We start from the raw sequence: 18,777 nt of genomic DNA on the forward strand, positions 1-18,777 counted from the left end.
TTTGATCTCTCTTCCTTTTAGCCAGCAAATGCTGTCAAATATGCCTGGGAATTCCTTTAGCATGTCGGTTATGGACTCTTCATAGACTCCAAACGCAAATGCAACTATGCCAAGGGCTTCAGCCGCTCTGCACCCCAGCATCATGCCATGTTTATCCTCAGCAACATAAACCTATTGTTCGGCGGAGTGGGGCCCATATGTTAACTTTGTCTTGAATTTCCCTCTTATGGCTAGCAGTGTGGATTGTCCTTATGCAAATACCTTGATGGTCGTAGGGGTCAGGTTTGGTAGTGGTTGCATGCTGTCATACATGTCAGACGACATGATGTTTATTGAAGCTCCGGTGTCTATCACTGCTTGGGTCGGGTGACTTCCTATGTGTATGCAGCACTTGAGTAGTCATTTTGCCAAGCGGGAGGCTGTGCCAATGGTGAAAATAGAATGTATGGAGTGCTCATTGTCGTTGCCATCCACATCAAAAACGGCTTTCGCCGCTGTGCTTAGGGTCCTTCTTCTCGTCAACCGGCAGGCCTTCAGGAATTGGTTCATCTTGCCGCACCCTGAGCATTTCTTTCCTCAGCGGGGCGATGTGCGGATTCTCCGCAGTAGCCACAGGTTCTGGGTGTGGGTTGGCTCCTCCTTGACTTGGGTCTGTTGGACATTGATGTGATTACATTCACTGCTTCTACTTCCACTTGTCCTTGTAGCGCAGCTTCCATGTATGATGCTCAAGCCTTGGGCAGTTCTTTGGTTCTCCTCTTTGTGAGAATGTCAGCCAGCGATCTTCCTGACTCTTCCAGGATTCTTTCCGGCAGCTTTGCAGAGGCACATCCTTCTATTATTTGGCCTCTGATTTCTTCATTCTTATCGGTGAACTGGCATGAGCTCGCCAGTTCTTTCAGTCGCATGCAGAATGAGTCTATTGATTCCTCTGCTTGTTGTCGCGCCTGTCGAAACACGAAGCGCTCGTATTTAGTACTGGTCTTTGGTTCAAAATGAGCATTTAGAGCGGCGAGCAGCGTGAGGTGGGTTTTTGGGGTGGCTTTGTGGATTGTCTTGGAAATTCGTTGGATGTCTTTTTCTCTGAGGTGCAGGATCATTGCTCTCTTCTGTGCTTTCTCTACTTTTGTGGCCTCGAAGAATAACAGTACTCTTTCCACTCAGGCCTTCCATCTGGATGCCTGGGCAGATGGCACACCTTCAATGACGAAAGGCTCAACGGCTGGTATGGTGGCCATTTTGTGTGAAAGTGGTTAGCACTGTTGGTGAGTGAGACACAGCTTTTCCTTTTTTTTTTTTTTGAGTCTTTGTGCCTTGGATTTGTCTCCTTTTTTGGGGGGTTGAATCTGCTTCTGTCTTAGGGAGGTTCCTTTTTGTGTGTTTGCCTTCTTTTTTTTGTTGAATCTGTCTTTGCCTTAGGTAGGTTACCGGCTTTAAATGTGGGCGAGCCTCTGCAGCACCGACAGATGTGGGGGCAGTGCTCTTACCCGCACTATATGGGGGCTGCAGGCAAGGATTTCCTCGGCTCGTTGCCAATGTCGTATCGTCTGGGCAGGCAAAGCTGGATGCCATGCTGCACGTTATACAAAACCAGACAGGACACAATATTTGTGTTTCAGTGTGTGCCGCTGGCAATCCACGCATTACTCCCACCTCTCACCTGGAGGGCACACCCCCATTATTTTCTTACTCACATGGCCTTGGGCCCCGACCATGTCCACACATGTAAACAGAGGGTTTGCTCCACATCCCTGTGCTCCCAACTACCTTGGTAGTGTTGTCGCTCCAGTTGCGTCACTGGCTAATGCCTACCAGACCTTGGTTCTACTGCATTTATTACTGATCTCACAAACTGCTGTATAGTCCCGCTGCTTTTTGAAGTCATTTTAAATCTCTGTAACTTTTTTTAGAGTGAAATTCAAGTAGCGGACAGTTTCCAACGAAAAATAAACAGTTTTTTAGGTCCAGTGCACAAGCGCTCTGACATGTTGTAATCTATCTAGGCTTTTAACCACGTCCACTGCATGCCCATCTCTATCACTCTTTCATGGGCTTGCCTAACAAAAATCCTTTGTTATCATTGGTAAATGCTTTATGTTTGTCCCTCCTTAGGACAGTTATGTTACCACTTTGCCATCAACCCTATTACATTGATAATTGCACTTTTGCCCATACGTTTGACTGGCAGCAAACTTATTTTTTATTTTGTGTCTCTCCTTCGAGCTCATGCTCATGGCGGCCTTTTTCCTTTTGTGTCTCTCCTTCGTGCTCATGGTCGGCGTGGAGCTTTGAATTGGCTTGCTTATGTCAACTGTTTTACTTTTCATTTTCAATTTACAGTATGTGCCAAGAAAAGTGCAGTTAGGAATTTACAATGCTAATAGCTGTAACTCGAGCAAAAGCGAGGCCCATTGCACTGCAAATGCTGGTTTTGTTTGGCCATGTAACTCCCAGGGTGGCATCACATGGACGCACAGCAAGCCCACTGTAAGTGACTCAATGAAAGTCTCTGTGGTCGTTTTTTTAATACCTCATCCTGGAGTTCCAGAGTCTTAAGGTTACAGTCCCCATATAATGCATCCCGATCTTTATACAAAACTTTAACAACATAAAAACAAAACAAAGAAGGGGCAAAAGAAACAATACAAGGATAACCTCACCATTACATTGATTATAGACAAATGCGTGAAGAGCAACAACATGGAAGTCCACTAACCCCGCTACACCATTGTCTGCCTAGATAAGAGAGGCTGATGTACATGCCTGCCATTAAAATTAAAAACAAATTCTAAACCAAAATCATAGCACATTGATCTTTTTGCTTAAACGTGGTGTACACCACTACACACCACTTCAGCATTCCCAGCTCCATAATCTCAGTCAACTTTCAACATTGGGTGACTCTCAAACGCGCCTCGCATTCATAGTCCTTCATCTGCGTGACCCCAGTGCACCCGTTTTTGTCTTCTTTTATTTCTACAACTGCACTCTCATTCCCATTTTTCTTCTGCTCTTGCTTCAGCCGTTTTCCAATTCCTACTCATTTATTAAGTCCTTGAACTTGGGTCATCCTTGTCCTACTCCTCTTGGCTTCGCCAATCACCTTTCACAATCAACCCTCACATTCTGCATTTTTTCACATCCTTTCTCACCTCTTTATCTTCTTCTTCAACCACTTTGTTACTAACTTTGAATTAGTTTCTCCTTGTCTCATCGTTGCAAATGGTGTTTGACCTAATGAAACACTAATAAATGTGTTGTGTGACCACAGCCTGTCTACCACATCTTTCTCTACATCCAACCTGTTTTTCCAAGCCATCTCTATGCAAAAGCACAGAATAATTTGAAACCCTGCCTTGCTGCTTGACAGGAAAGATGCTTTTAAATATGTCCTGGTAGTATTTAAAGTAGAATTGGTTTCCTTTTCGTGATCTGAGAGGCCTCTGTCATGTTTAGCAGCAGCCAATCCTGACTATTTTTACTCTCTATGCTCTCTGTGGCAATGCAGTTTTACTGACATATAGTATGCCCTAATGACGTTGCCATCTGTGAGCATGAAACGTCAAGACCACTATATACATGGCCAGCCCTACTAATGTATGTGAAGCATATTTCAGTTGTATACAAGAGTTTGGTTTTTGTATAGCGTGAACCCTGAACAAACTTACTTCACAGCGATTTCAAATCAGCTGGCCAAGGAAAACGAGAGTGTGAAGTAAAACGATTTGCCTGAAATTCCGCTGTCCTGTTAATAGCAGATGCAAGAGATCCCAGAGAGGCGGTGCTCAGATTAAAGCTCTACAAACTGAGTGTTCAATACACGTTCTTCATTTGAATTACAGCTTCCACTTAGCTGTCCTGTATTCAGTGTTTTTTGTCATTTAAAAAATAGATTCTGGAGGAATAGAGGCACTGTCTGGGGTGCTGGGCCCAGCTCCATTTAGGCTTACTAGTTCCAAAGGGGAATGGCAGGGCCAGAGTAGATATTCAACTGGAGCAAGCTTCCACTCTTACCTGGCTTGCCCATCTCTTGCTCAGAGGAAGCTCACACTGCTGGTTTCCTACAGCATCGCAGGTTACTGATGGAAGGAACCACGGCCAAACCCCAGAAGAGGCTGCAACACATCCAGAACGCCTCCGCACGCCTCATCCTGGACATCCCCTGCCACTGCCACATCACAGACCACCTGAAAATCCTGCACTGGCTCCCAGTCAACAAGAGAATCACCTTCAAACTCCTCACCCATCCTCACAAAGCACTGCACAACACCGGACCAGAATAACTCAACAGAAGACTCTCCTTCTACACCCCAACCCGGCATCAACCAACCGTCCCACACGTCCGCAGAACTACAACCGGCAGTAGATCTTTCTCGCACCTTGCTGCCAAAACGTGGAACACTCTTCCCATCCACCTGCGCCAGACCAAATACCTCCTTACCTTCAGGAAACTGCTCAAGACCTGGCTGTTTGGGCAGTAGCAGCACCTCCCCCCCCCACACACTGTCCCCCCTCCTCAGCGCCTTGAGACCCTCACGGGTGAGTAGTGCGCTTTACAAATCCCTGATTGATTGATTGATTGAATGAAGATAATGCTGTAGAGGTCCTACAGCACTGGTGGCAGGACAGAGGAGTCACAATACTATGGTGACAGTAATGACCAGGGAGTGCTCGTACAAAACTCACACTGCTGAGTCCTATATCAAAGACATGCTGCGTGAGGAAGCTAGCATTCAATGCTCTGTGGGGTACATAGCAGGAAGGGTCACTACTACAGCCTTAGTACTCACAGGGCACTGCTGGGGAAAGGTGATATTACTCATAAGTGTCCTCTGCTTCAGGCATTCTACACCACAAGCAATGCCTGCTCCTCATTCACAACTGGATATTCAGCACAGATCTGAAGCTATCTGCCAAGAAAAAACAAGCAATAACTAGTCCAAGTCTGAGTCAGTGGCATAAACCAGTTCGAATTCAGATGTGAACTATCATACAACACCAAGTTACGTGGTTTCACTCTGGACACAAACACCTCAGGTACAAGGACCATGCTGCCAAGGAAACAAGGACAGCCTGTTACCATCAGACAGGAGGCAAGAATGTGTAAAATAAAAAAAAACCTAGACAGCAGACACAGACCTTCTCTATCAATACACACATGATCTCAAACCTATTTGCTGTATTTATCAGGCCTCACAAACACTGCTCATGAACGAACTAAAGACACACCTCTTTAAAGAGCACTACATCACAATGCAGTAACAGTTCACTTCTCTGAGAACAACCGTGTCTCCCTTCAATCAGTCATTGACACTGCATGGGGCTCTGCAGTGGATAGGATAGGATTACATCCATGATTACAATACCTTGATGGGCTTCATCCCAGTTTATTTCAGGGAGAAAAATGTAAATACTCCCAACGTGGGGCTTACATCCCCCCAGCTGCCAAAAAAAGTTACAAAATAGGGAGCCACTGTAAACAGCCAATAGGTCAAGGGAGCTACGGGTTGAAAAAGTTTGGGAACCACCGGGCTACACCACACAGATACAATAAGGGGATGAAATTAAAAGGTTGAGTTAGCCCCTTCACTTAATCACCCAAACCTATTGCACTAAATCAGTGTTAACTCCCATCCTGCTGTCACTTGTGAAAGGTAAATATGAGATGTGAATGACTGAGTATGTTTATGAATGTGTTAAAAGTGGTTTGATTGCTTCCTAAGTAGCAGGAGTCAAACTGATTAGAAATGGTAATTGCAGAATTATTTTTTTGTGGGAGGGATGCATTTTATATTTTCCTATATCTGACATATGGGAAATTATTGCATGATGCCTTAATATGTTGACAGGGTGTTATCAGTTATAACTTAATCCGTATAAATTAGTGAATGATAGTACTCTGTATACTGATTATTACAGGTCTTTTGTAGTTTAGGGTCTATTTTTCATAAATGTAATTACTATATTTGAAAACTTGGCATATTGCATTTTTATTTGTTATTTTGTGTATCAAATAACGTTTGACTTTGAATAACGTTTATGATAGCAGTAGAGTTTTGGAATAGTTTGAAATTATGCTTAGATTCCAGTGTGGAACAGTATTTTGTATAATTGGATTAAGATATTTTATGTTATTCATTAAACTTTAGATTCCTGCCATATGGAATTATTAAAAATACAATGAATGACATTGTAGATGTGGTACTTTCTTGTTTGTGGAACGTTTCATTTAATGTTGGTAAGAGCGCATGTCGTGTTAAATTAACATGTACTTAGTACAGCAGGGGCAGATTAGTTGGAGGTATTATCTTTTCTTTTGAGGCAAGAGAGTTGTTGCCAAACCTCAGGATCCTATTGCTTACCAGTTTTGATCGCTCACATTAGATAGCAGTGCTTAGCAGCATAGAAGGAGCAGCCATTCCAATGATCATCAAATTGGGACCAAAATCCCACAATCCATATACACGGGCGCGAGTATTTACACACACACATAGGATTATCCCGGTATGACTGTGTGACCTAGTCTTCTTTATTGACTCTCTATTCTGTGGTTAACACTTCAACAGCTTACAACCCAGCCAACATGTCTTTCATCCTGTCCTATGACTGCTTTAGGGCTAGAAGAGATGAAAAAACAGGATACAGAAAAGTGATTCCATAATGTACTTCCCACCAAATGTTCTGTGTGGTCGAATCTGACTGTTTTATTATATTTGACATGTATGAAATGTTTAATACCGAAAACTCTGTTTAAAAGAAAAGAGATGGAAATACAGAGTAATTTATTTAATACAATGTTTTTTTACTAGGCATTGACAGAAAACAGTCACTATACTCGTGAGAGAGATCTTCCAGTCGCCAAGTGAGAGACCGGAATTACAGGAGCCCGAGAGAGACAAAAAACATGGACCAAAGTGATGCACAAGAATTGCACTGAACAATAGTGCCCACAGATTGGTGGAACAAGACCATCTCCAGTGTCAAACACGTGCTGGGGTACCAACATAAGAAAATATGTTTTTCTTTTAATCACCAGGGTAAGTGTTCATTAAACATTAAAACTGTAATACAGCTAGGCAGATATTTACCTAATAGCAATGATTTTGTATGTCAAGTGCCGGTTATTACCGGGGAAGGTTGTCAAATCCTAAATCGTGCTCGACTAGAAAGTAAAGAGACCTACTTCTCTTCATCTTTACTTTTGAATTTAATTTCTTCGCGCTCTTTTTGTGGCTAGGCACGGTTAACATATCAGTCATCACGAACCCCTTTAAACTTTGGGGTGTTAGATATTATTTTGACTTTTTGGTATATGCTGGCAAATGTTTGTTTGGATGTATGACAGTTAATGTGTTGGTGTATGTTGGTGGCAGTGTGGCCACATGCAGAGTATGCTCAATATGATGCTGTTTGTACTGGGGTATAATGTTTGCATGGATGTATGATGAATAGGTTGGTGTATGATATTGGGTCTGCAGGTGTACAATAGTGTATTGATTTATGTTGGTGTTTGAGTTGGTATATGAACTTCTTTGTGTAGACATGATGGCAGGTGTTCTGGTGTACAATGTGGTTGTGTGCATATATATATCAGGGAGCGGGCCTTGTCATATGTTGGCGGGCGTATCAATGTATCTCTCAGTCTGCTTATTCCTCGGCAAATGGGAATTATCAGAAGGTTCTATTTTGCGCCCCCTCTTAAATAACTTATATATGCCCCCTTTAAATTTCATAACATGGGTGTCCATCTCTATATACAGAATGATGACACAAAACCTTAGGCGTAATCCTAATTCTGACAAATCTTCTAGTCTCCCTACTAATGTACATGAAATCTAGTTTTTCATCCATCTCTGGACGGCCAGTAATTTTTGACCCCGTAAATGATAGTGGTGGGGGGTTAAGAGAATGTTTACTTATTGCAGCAGGGTCAAATTTGATGAAGGTACTGTATTTACTTTTGAGGCAAGAGAGTTGGTGGCAGGATTAATGTTGGTGCACTCAGCACACTGTTGCTTATAAGTTTTGATCGCCCAAGTTAAGTAGTAGTGCTCAGCAGCGTAGGGGGAGCAACTAATCCAATGAACCCCAAACCATGTACACAGGCACGAGTACTTAGATTGTCTCTGAATAACTGTGTGATCAAGTCTTCTTTACTAACAATTTATTCTGTGGTTAACACTTCAACTTGCTACAATCTAGCCAACAGTCCTTTGATCCTGTTTTACAGGACAATGACTTCTTCACGTGCAAATATTATACATTCAATTAATGATATTTTAGACATCGTACTTCACTTTTTGTGTGAAGATTTGTTTGATGTTACAAAGAGTGTATAGGAGGTTATGTTGACATTTATTTTTAGGGTCGAGCCTACGAGTGCATGCACTTGTGCATGCGTCTCGTATGCGAGACGCTGTTGTGATCAGCAAAGGTCTTAGGGCCAGATGTATCAAGAATGCCTTTTGCGAGTCGGAAATAGCGAATTTTAAGAAATCGCTATTTCTGATTCGCAAAATGCAATGTATCACATTTGCGATTCGGTAATAGCGATTATTTAAAAATCACAAATGCTATTACCGAATCGCAAATTGCGATACCGGCCCCATTCGCACCTATGTGCCTGTAGGCCCATATTTGCAAATTGTTTGCATTTCCAAAAATTGCGATTTTTTAACTGGAAATAGAAATTTTGGAAATGCAAAATCCCAGGGTGCTGGGGGCCTAAAGCCCACTCTGCTGCACCCCAAAAAGCTTTTTAGTACATGTAAGGTGCACACATGCCAAAAGGGCATGTGTGCTTTACATGTACATTTTAAAAATGCATTTTAAAAGCATTTTTAAAATTTGCACATGGTTACCACCAAGTTCAACTTGGTGGTAAATAGCAATTCCTTAATGCCCAATTCGCATTAAGGAATTGCTTCTTACATGTGCTTTAGAAATCGCAAAAAAGGAATCCTTATTTGCGATTTCTTATTTGCCTTTGATACATTCTGAAATGGCTTATTGCATTCGTAAACGGGCATTTGCACTGTTTGCGAATGCAAAAAGCTTTGATACATCTGGCCCTTGGAGGCCTCTTGTCGCTCACCATTTGTTTGTTTGCGTGTCACTCTTCTTTATAGCCTCGTAATTCGCCAAGGCATGTCTACCATCATTTCCTTTCCTCGGTGTGGCGCAGGGATCAAGCACTAACTGATTTCAACTTAATTAGTGCCCGCCCGCTGCTCCTGACCCGATGGAGGTACTAGATTAAAGCTAACTTTATTTTATTTTGTTATGTCGTGTTTTCTCAGTTTCCACTCATGTTTTTTTTGTTTTTGCTCGTGGGTGCTGTTCTCAAAAGATGACAATTAACTTGTTGGAAATACGTGAGACCCATTTCATTGCACATGCTTGTTTACATTAGGGGCCAATTAGGTGAAAGGTGTGAAAGTACTATCTATAATATTGAATATGATGTGTTGTATAATGTAATGCTTGTTTTTGTTGCGAGCCACACTCAACATGATAGTCAACCTTAACACACTTTCAACTTTTTTTTTAAACACATTTTTATTGTTTTTCGTCACAGTTGAGATAACAATTTACACGTTACACCTTACAGGAAAGCATGTCTTCTGTACTGGATCCCTATCAAGACAAAGTACAGTCATTTTATATATCTGCTCGACTTTACTATCATATATCATATACCTGTGTGGTCTTTTTGGATCCACCATACAGGTTAGTCATTTGTCCATAACATGCACAACTTCTATAACTGCTTATGTTTCCTCTAATAACCATTAACATTCCCCTCCCCCCATGAACTTGACATTGAGGTCTTGTGTGGTGGGCACCATTGCAATACTGTTTAGCGTTAGGTCTTTGTTATGTGTCATGTGTTTATGATGTGGATCAGTGTCAGATGTTGGCCTAGTAACTTTTTTCTGCTGATATCTTATGGAACTATGCTCTTCTTGCCGTCATGTCCTGCGTCTGCTATTTCTATTCCATACTTGTGAATTATAAAAGGCCCAGCACTATGTGGTTGACAGCAGCCATGTCCTTACCCATTCCTCGTGTCGTTTTCGCAGGTGTTTTTAAAGGCTTCTATGAGTGGATCCCATTCTAATGCTATGGGGCATCGTTGTAAACCTCTGTTCTCCCGTCAGAGGGATGCGCTCTCTGCCGCGCCCCACTCCTTCACCTCTGTACTCCAATGCATCACTGAGGGTGCGGTTGTTGCTTTCCAGCGTCTAGATAGGCGCTTTGCCAGTATCAAGGCCAAGTCCGCAAACCGTGACGTCAACTTCCCCTTTTTTGTATGTGGGAAGAGACCAAGCAGACACGCCTCTGCTGTCCGCCATTCTTTCCTCCTCCTCACCTTCTCCAGTATGGTACCAATGTAGTGCCAGTATTGAGTGATGCTAGGGCAGGTCAACAGCATATGGAGTAGTTCTGCTTCTTCTGCTTTGCATTTCGGCCAAGTTGGTGACAACTTTGGGAATAAGATGTGCAGTCTATGTGGTGTAAGATATGCTCTATGTAATGTGGTGTATTGTATGAATTTAAATCAAGTATTATGGGAAACTTGTTTTGGGCATGTCAATATATAGGACCACTCTTTGTCTGAGAGTTCTCTACTTGTGTCCCCCCCCCCAATTTGGTTCTCAGAGGTGTGAGGGGTTTCCATAAATGCACCCTGAGGCCCTTAGTAAGCCTTCCAATCAAGTGTCTCCCATGATGTACATTGCATAGATGAAATCATGTGTGGGGGGTTCGATTCCATCCGGTGCCCAGTGATCCCTGGCATAGCATCTGATATTCGCATATAACAGAAATAATGAGGTGGGCAGATTGTGTTCATGAGTCAAGTCTGTATATGTGAGTAACAGGTTGTCCTTGAACAGCGCCTCAATAGTATCCGCTCCTCCTTGTGTTCACACCTGTATTCTACTGTGGGACAGTATTCCAACGTTCGTGGGGAGTCCCAGTAACGGGATATTTGAGGCATAAGGAATTGTGTCAGTAATGTATTTGAGGGTAAGCTTCCAGTATTGTAGGGCCACTCGTAGTAAGAGCGACAGCCCTTATGGGGAGCGGAATCTAGGACATAGCAGACAATGGAGTCGACCTCTGTCGAGCATGGATTGCGTAAATTCTATTTCATGTAAATTGCGTCCAGCTAACCAGTATGTTAGCCACTGCAGTTGACACGCTATACAGTAGGCTTTGCAACCTGGGGCCCCCATACCTCCTTGATCTGCAGTCATCTGCAGCTTCGCTAAGCCTATCCGGCGTCTGCCCGCCCCCCAGATAAGGTCTTGTAGGATAGAATTTAGTGTTTTAAAATAGGCCATAGGGACCATTACTGACAGGTTTACGAAACAGTACATAATGCGAGGTAACATCACCATCTTTGCCAGTGCGAGCCGACCCGCAATGGACAGCGGCAGCGTTATCCAGAACTGGACCTGCAACCTGAGTGAAGTAATCGCCCTCTGCAAATTGCCTTTGAATAAATCAGCTGGGGTTCTATGTATGTGAATTCCGAGGTACTTAAAGGTATTCTCGGCTACTTGTATTGGTGTGCCACCAAAAGTAATGGTCTCTCCTATGTCTGTCCTATTGAACAAGAATGCTATAGATTTGTTATAATTAATCTCTAATCCATGTAGCCGCCCGCGAGCGAATACAGAGTACGATGTGTGAAATAACTGTCCTCTCCATTTTTTGCGTAACTTAACTGCCTCTTGGGTGGTTAGGTGCGTTTCCTGTAGAAATACTATATGTGTAGTACGACGGTTCAATTGGGCTAATATTCTGTGTCTTTTATGGATAGAGCCCATTCCACGTACATTCCAAGTGATAATGTTGTAATTACGTGTGAACAACATGATATGTTATTAGCATCCTACTCTTTCTCCCGATCCACATAGTTCTGCCGTGCCCCGTTTGTTTTATTTGTACTAATGGTGTCGATGTCATAATAGCAATACAGTAAACATTTCCTCAACCTGCTTCCAATTCTGGGCTGAGCCAGAACTGACTCAGCCGAACCTGTAAAGAACAACAATAAAGAAACCATGTTGTGACCATTATAGAATGAAGCCTTTGCAATGGGGGTGGTGTGAGATAAAAACTATACATGTCACTTTTGTGATTGATAACGTATTTCGCTTTAAATATTGGTCAGAGTGTTCGACCGACCGGGCCCACCACTCATTATAGGCAATACATTCTCCAAAAGAGGTAGGGCCCCATGTATCGACGGAGGGTGTCCGCAATTTGCCACTCCCAATAACACAACATTTTCACAGCTGATTCTACCTCCTTGTGCTAGTTACCCATGTGTCAACACAAAGATGCAGTGGCTCATAGCAGTTCCCCTCCGTTCTATGTCATTCTCCAGTCAGGGCAGGTGACTCTCTTTCGCCAGTACATTTCTCCATTGCCCCCCGTTAGCAGCGAAGCAGGCACTCATGGCAGCAAACCGATCACAACTCGTGTGCCATCTGGGGGGTGATCAAAGGGAAAAGAGCTATACCGCCCTCTGAGTCGGACATTACCGTGCTGTCTGCTGAGGAAGCAATGCTGGGAGGAGGAGATCCATCTCTCTGTATTGAGTATGCTGTTTGTATTGCTGCTCTCTGACTCTCCAATATTTGCGAGAGTGTTGGTCCCGTGTCCCTTCATGCTTGGCGGCGCTGATTTTGTCCTTCCCCATGTGGGAGTCAGCCTGTCGCGGTGGCGGGTGTCCCAGATGTTCCTTGTCTTCCGAGTGCGGAAATGTCTTGTCTAACTAGTCCCATACTTGTTCAGGTGTTTCAAAAAATGTATCTTTTTGGTTGTGCGTGATATGTAACCGGGCCGGGAACATGAGGGTGTAGGATAGCCCTTCAGCTCTGAGTAGTTTCTTTACTGCCTGGAAGGAGGCTCTGCGCCTCTGCACCATCAACATGTAATCTAGATACAGAGACACCCGAGCATTATCCACCATGATAGGGTCCGCCTCTCTTGCCGCCCTGTTTTTGTAGTTTTTGGATTGCATTTTTGCTGTCTTTGTGGCTGGGCAGGAGGGCAGTGAAGTCCATTTCCATTTGCTTTACTCTGTCCGCCAATTTCCTCTGGTCATCCTTTGGGATGACAAGTTCAGCAGTGATAGAACCCAGTCTCTGTTCTATTGCCAACCGGGATTCTCAAATTTCTTTCAGGGTAATGTCCAATTTATTTAGCGGGGGCAGTGCAGTGGCCAGCACACGGTTCTCCAGCATTGACGCTCCCGCACTATCTAGGTGCTTCCCCTTCGCGCGGCCCACTCTTTTAGTTCAGCGGGGGTGGTCTCTCAGTAGTTCGCTGTTCCCCTAAGTGGGGGGGTACCATAATGGCTCCTTCTGGGCTGCCCCCAGCCCTATGTACTCCCCAGGCTGGAGTGCCACACCGTCAGGCAAGGCCCCAGGGGCTTATGATCCGGTGGGGCCTAGGTCCGTATGTTGCGTTGTGGTGCCGTGCTGCCCCCGCTGCTGGGTCCCTCCCTCAGGCCCAAAGGACAAGGCAGTGCTGCTGTCTAGGTTTCCCAGCGAGTCCCTTTCTGATTGCACTCACCGTCAGTCGCCATCCTCCCACAGCACCGTGTCAGCGCGCCAGGCACACTTCTCTGCTCATCGCCGCCAGACAATGTTTTTTGTCAATTCCCGCCCCCGGCACACCGTCCCGACCCTGGGCCATGGCCAGTGCGTTACTCCATCTTGACCCCAGGGAGGAGGGAGGAGGGAGAAGGGAGGGGGGGCAAGTCTGTGTACCACCAGGATGCTCCCGCCTCAGGCCGCACTCACACGGGACCCCCTTGCACATCGGCGACCAACCTCAGTGTCCCGATCCGCCTCCGTGCACGGGAGGCCGCTGGCTCAAGGCGAGCCCAGCCCACTCCAGGCCCAGCTCACTGCTTTTCCTGGCTACGCTGGCACCGCCCCGCCCCAGGTCTCAGTTTCTCGCCATTTGTCACCCGTCACAGCCACATTCGCGTTGAGTCTCTTTCCGCTTCGAAGGCCCTGTTCCTGCACGAGTAATTTCTTTGTGGCGGGCCCGGGTCAGGAGCTCCGCAGTCAAACGTCCGCCATCTTCGGCAGTTAGCCACGCCCCCCCTCTTTCAACTTTAGGTTTCTATGGAATTTCATTGAATTATTAGCATATGCTACCATATGTTTGTTTGAATGTATGATAGTGGATGTGTGTTAGTGTATGGTGGTGGCGTTGTGGCTTTATGGAGGATGCACTGGATATGATGTTGGTTGTACTGGGGTACAATGTTGGTTGCATGGGTCTAGGATTGATATCTTGGTGTATGATATTTCTTCTTTGAATGTAAAGTAAAGTAGAGTACACAATTGTGAGTGTGCTGGCCATAAAATTACAAGTATGTAGAAAATTACGAGCAAAATTAAATATTACCACTCTTAATACAGCCTAACAAGGATGCTCACAATACAAATATTCTGTACCCATGGTTTGTCTGGGGAGATAACCAATACCAAAACCCTTGCCTACTAAAATAATCAGTGAGATTCCATGTAATAAAATACCTATCAGTTAGCTTTAATACAGAGTGATGCCAATGCACCTTAAGGACCTATTGACTTTAACATATGCTTTTCACAATAAATATGTCACACCTACTGCCTTTATTGTAATTGTTCATAACAAACAATCAATCCTTTTACCATTATCATTGGCTTGTCATATAAGCAAATCGGACCTCCTATGTTGGGCATGACCTTCTCAACAAGTTAACTGTCACGTATACAGTAATATAATTGCAAATGTGTACAAGAATACAGTTCTTAAAACAATATAAAATCTCTCCTAAAATGGCCTAGTAGGGATTATCATAGTGCACATTTGTATTCTCAAGTTTTTTCAGGTGGATCACCAACACCCAATCCCTTGCCTTCTACAGTAATCTGTGAGATTCCATGTAACAACATTCCTGCCCATAGTTTCTAAAAGCCTATCACATTTACACATTCAATTCACAGTAAGTAAATCAGATCTACTGGCTTTGTAATAATGTTTCATAGCAAACAGATCAAACCTATGAAATCTGCCATAACTTTTTTCAGTAAATGGATAAGGCATAAAGCCTTTACCATTGGCTTAAGGTCATAACCGGCAAAAGCCTATTAAAGAGCACATACACTGTCAACTATGATGCATACACACATAAAATGTCAAATATGCAGAAAAATACAGTTTGAAAGCAATATAAAACCCCTCTCAATAGGGCTGAACAAGAACCCCCAGGGATTATCAGAGTTCATGGCCAACACCAAGATCCTTGCTTACTACAGTAATCTGTGAGGTAACATGTAACACAATACCTGCCTATAGCCTGTAAGACAATGTGATAATCCACTGTTAAAACCCTACCAGCTTTAATAAATCCTTTTCACAATATATAAACTAGGCCTATAGCCTTTATCATAACTTTTCATAATATGCAGCATTGAACATAACTTTCCCCAGTGCATAAATCAGGCCTAAAGCTTGTCACCATAACGTACTCAGGCTTACTTTTTTTTTGCGTAAACTTTCCTACAAGACAACCATTATGAACACAACACAGTCATACAAGCACAGAGGTCTACAAAATTAAAGCTGGCTAAGCAAAATACTATCTCTTCTAAGAGGGCCTCACAAGGACTGTCAAAGAGCAAATCTTTCAAACCCACGGTTTGTCACAGGGTTAACCAGCAGCAACACCCTTGCTCACTACAGATATGAGTGAGATTCCAGGAAATAAAATCCATCTCTGTCTGCTTTTAATAAAGAGTAATAACAATCCACCCCTAAGAGGACTCATGTTAACAAATGCTTTTCACAATAAATGCATCAGCCCTACTGCCTTTATCATAACATTTCACAATAAACAGATCAGGCCTTTAGTCATGATTATTGGTTTGCAACCATAACCAGTTCAGTCCTGCTGTACTGAGTATAAGCATTGACACAAGCCACAAAGTGCAATAAAAGCAAGCTCTTCAGTGGAAGCACACAACTTCGGCCCAAACAAATACTGTACTCACAGAAACCAAGACATGGGTGGAGACGAAGCTTTTGAAAGCTCTTTTTTTGTGTACCACTTAAGATCGGGTGACAGATGCGTTGTTCAGCTTAAACATAAAAATGGATGTAGATTAGTGGAGCTAAGGACATCCCATATTGCTCTCAAACACACAATTTCACTTTCAGCTGCCATCTTCTCAAAACTCCCTCACACATTCTTCCCAGGGGCCTTAAATGTGCAGCAGGCTGGAGTCTTACTGAGCATGCTGGTCTGCCAATTAGCTTGAGGTGCTGAGAATTATACCAGCCTCTCACCATATTCAACAGGGCACTTCTGATCTTACCTTATGCACCTGACTCAGAGGTGTGATGGATATCACCTCCTCTTCCAGTTCCTCAACCCAGTTCATACGATTGTGATGTGCGCACCCCTGTGAGAGACACTCCACTGACCACCTCAAAAGAAACAAGAATTAGCAAAGCCAATACGTCTTGTCTACACAAGATCTGCCAGCATTGACCACATTATAGTGCTTTTTTTTACCTTCAGCCATGCTGCACATCAGCTACGCAGCTCTACAACATGTCTAAAAAAGCAATGACAAAGCCAATAGATATTGCATAGGTGAGATCTATTAATTTTGCTAATACTTGTTTTCAAATGGCCACAAGCATTTTAAATTTCGATTTGGTTTCTTGAATGGAGGAATATCGAATTTTCACACAAGCATGCTGTGGGAAGACAGCGAAGGAGGGGTTGGGGCCTGAATGCTACACTGCCGGAAAATGGGCACCTAACACCCGCTATGCTCTTCAGATGAGTTTTACATGAGTGAAATCACTTTGTCAGGAAATTAATTGTAGACACAAGATTGTACTGCTGGAAAGGAAAAAATAATGTTAAGAAAAGAATAAGAATACACATTTTTTTTTAAACTATTTTGCTTTGACACACCTGAGTGTTTTTAGCTATGCACACACGCCTACAGCAGCCACAATGACCTGGGAGGGCAAGCCAAACCTTGCTACACAGGAAACAGACAACAGAAAGCAATTGTGAAGTGTCTATTCTAACAGGTTTTTCATTGTCACAAACAATATACCAACCATGTAAATAGGGATTTTTAAGCAGCACAAGCAACAGCTGGAGAGACAGAGGAAGTACAGATTGAAATGTGTATATTCTCAACTCAGGTGTATGTATTACAATACAGAATCTGCCAAGTAACGAAGCCTTCAACAATAGTTAGGCCCCCTCAAATGCACCCTACCAAAGTAGATCACCTATTCTAAATGATTTATATTGAGCACATTCGCCAGCTCAAGCTGATAAATATAAATATATATATTGGTAACAGCTAAATCACGTAGTCGCTTGATATGGGGTTGTCCTTAGTCCCAAACCGTTGCTTGCGCTGTTGCAAAAGGGTTGTTTTGCTTATTAGAAATGGGTGGAGCGTATACCTTTCACTGAGATGAGGGCCTGGGTTTCACTTCAAAACTGCTTGAACTTACCAAAATGGTAGACCTCTAGTTATCTCACCTCTTCACACCAAATGCAAACAGAGTGATAGAGCGAAGAAATAGCATGCTTACATTCGAAAATCCTTACCAGCACTCATATATTGATTTATTACGAGATTTACAGCAAACCCAGCAAAGTTTGACTGAAGTGCTAACTGCAGCTCCTTCCGTGTCTACTGCTATGTGGCTGTTGAAAATAAGGGCGCGCATGATGCAAATTGTGCAGTAAACCGATCAGACATATTGGGAATCTAACTGATCATACATCAGGAACTCATCAGATTCTGACCTAAAATATCAGACTGTTAAACTTTGTTCATGGAACAACAATGTTGATGTGAAGAAAGGCGAGATGATGAACCTACTTAGAATTTTCAAACATACAGATTTAAACTGTGAGTCAATGCCAGACCTTAAACTGGCACAGTAGATGGGTCATGTTCAGGTGTGCAATGAATACATACATAAAGCGGTCGAAGTGCATTAAAAAAAGCATGGGGAATGTGATGCTGCGCGCAATTGGGATGGGCTGAGTGAGCATGGGGACGGGCCATAGGTGTGGCTAAAAAAAATAATAATATTCTGTTACCTTTTTCGATCTTGCACCTTCCATTAATTACATAGAAAATGATGTACAGCTTAAATGAAAAATAAATGCAGGTTAAGTTAATCAGTGGGAAATGCACTGTCGTACATTATGAATCTTCTGTTACTTAGGGCCAGATGTAGCAAATTCAGAATTTGCGATTCGGAAATTGCGAGTCGGTGCTACTCGCAATATCCGAATCGCAAATTCTGATGCAGAACGGTGTCTCAGACACCGTCTGCGAATCGCTATGGGGTCGCAAAGACCCACCTCATTAATATTAATGAGGTGGGTCGCATTTTGCGACCCCATAGCGAGTCCCTGCACTCACAGGGATGGTGGCCTGCTGAAGACAGCAGACCTCCATGTCTGTGACTGCTTTTTAAACAAAGCAGTTTTTTTATTTTTGTAATGCAGCCCGTTTTCCTTAAAGGAAAACGAGTTGCATTACAAAAAAAATAACAAAACCATTTGGTTTCGTTTTTTCAGAGTAGGCAGTGGTCCATTGAACCACTGCCTGCTCTGAAAAAAAAATGTTGGCAACATTCACAAAGGGGAAGGGGTCCCACAGTGTGACACTGGTGGTAACTGCGAATTGCTTTGCGACCACGTTCGCG

General features: G+C 43.4%; 1 long non-coding RNA gene across 1 annotated transcript in view; it reads left to right on the top strand.

Moving 5' to 3' along the window:
• LOC138304252 (uncharacterized) overlaps positions 1-18,777 on the top strand; it is an 86,662-nt gene that overhangs the window by 24,895 nt on the left and 42,990 nt on the right. The window contains exon 2 of the long non-coding RNA XR_011205526.1: positions 6,810-7,037. This is a non-coding gene — a long non-coding RNA (uncharacterized lncRNA). The remainder of the gene's footprint in view (positions 1-6,809; positions 7,038-18,777) is intronic.

This window comes from Pleurodeles waltl, chromosome 7 (genome assembly GCF_031143425.1).
Source record: "Pleurodeles waltl isolate 20211129_DDA chromosome 7, aPleWal1.hap1.20221129, whole genome shotgun sequence".
Taxonomy (NCBI): domain Eukaryota; kingdom Metazoa; phylum Chordata; class Amphibia; order Caudata; family Salamandridae; genus Pleurodeles; species Pleurodeles waltl.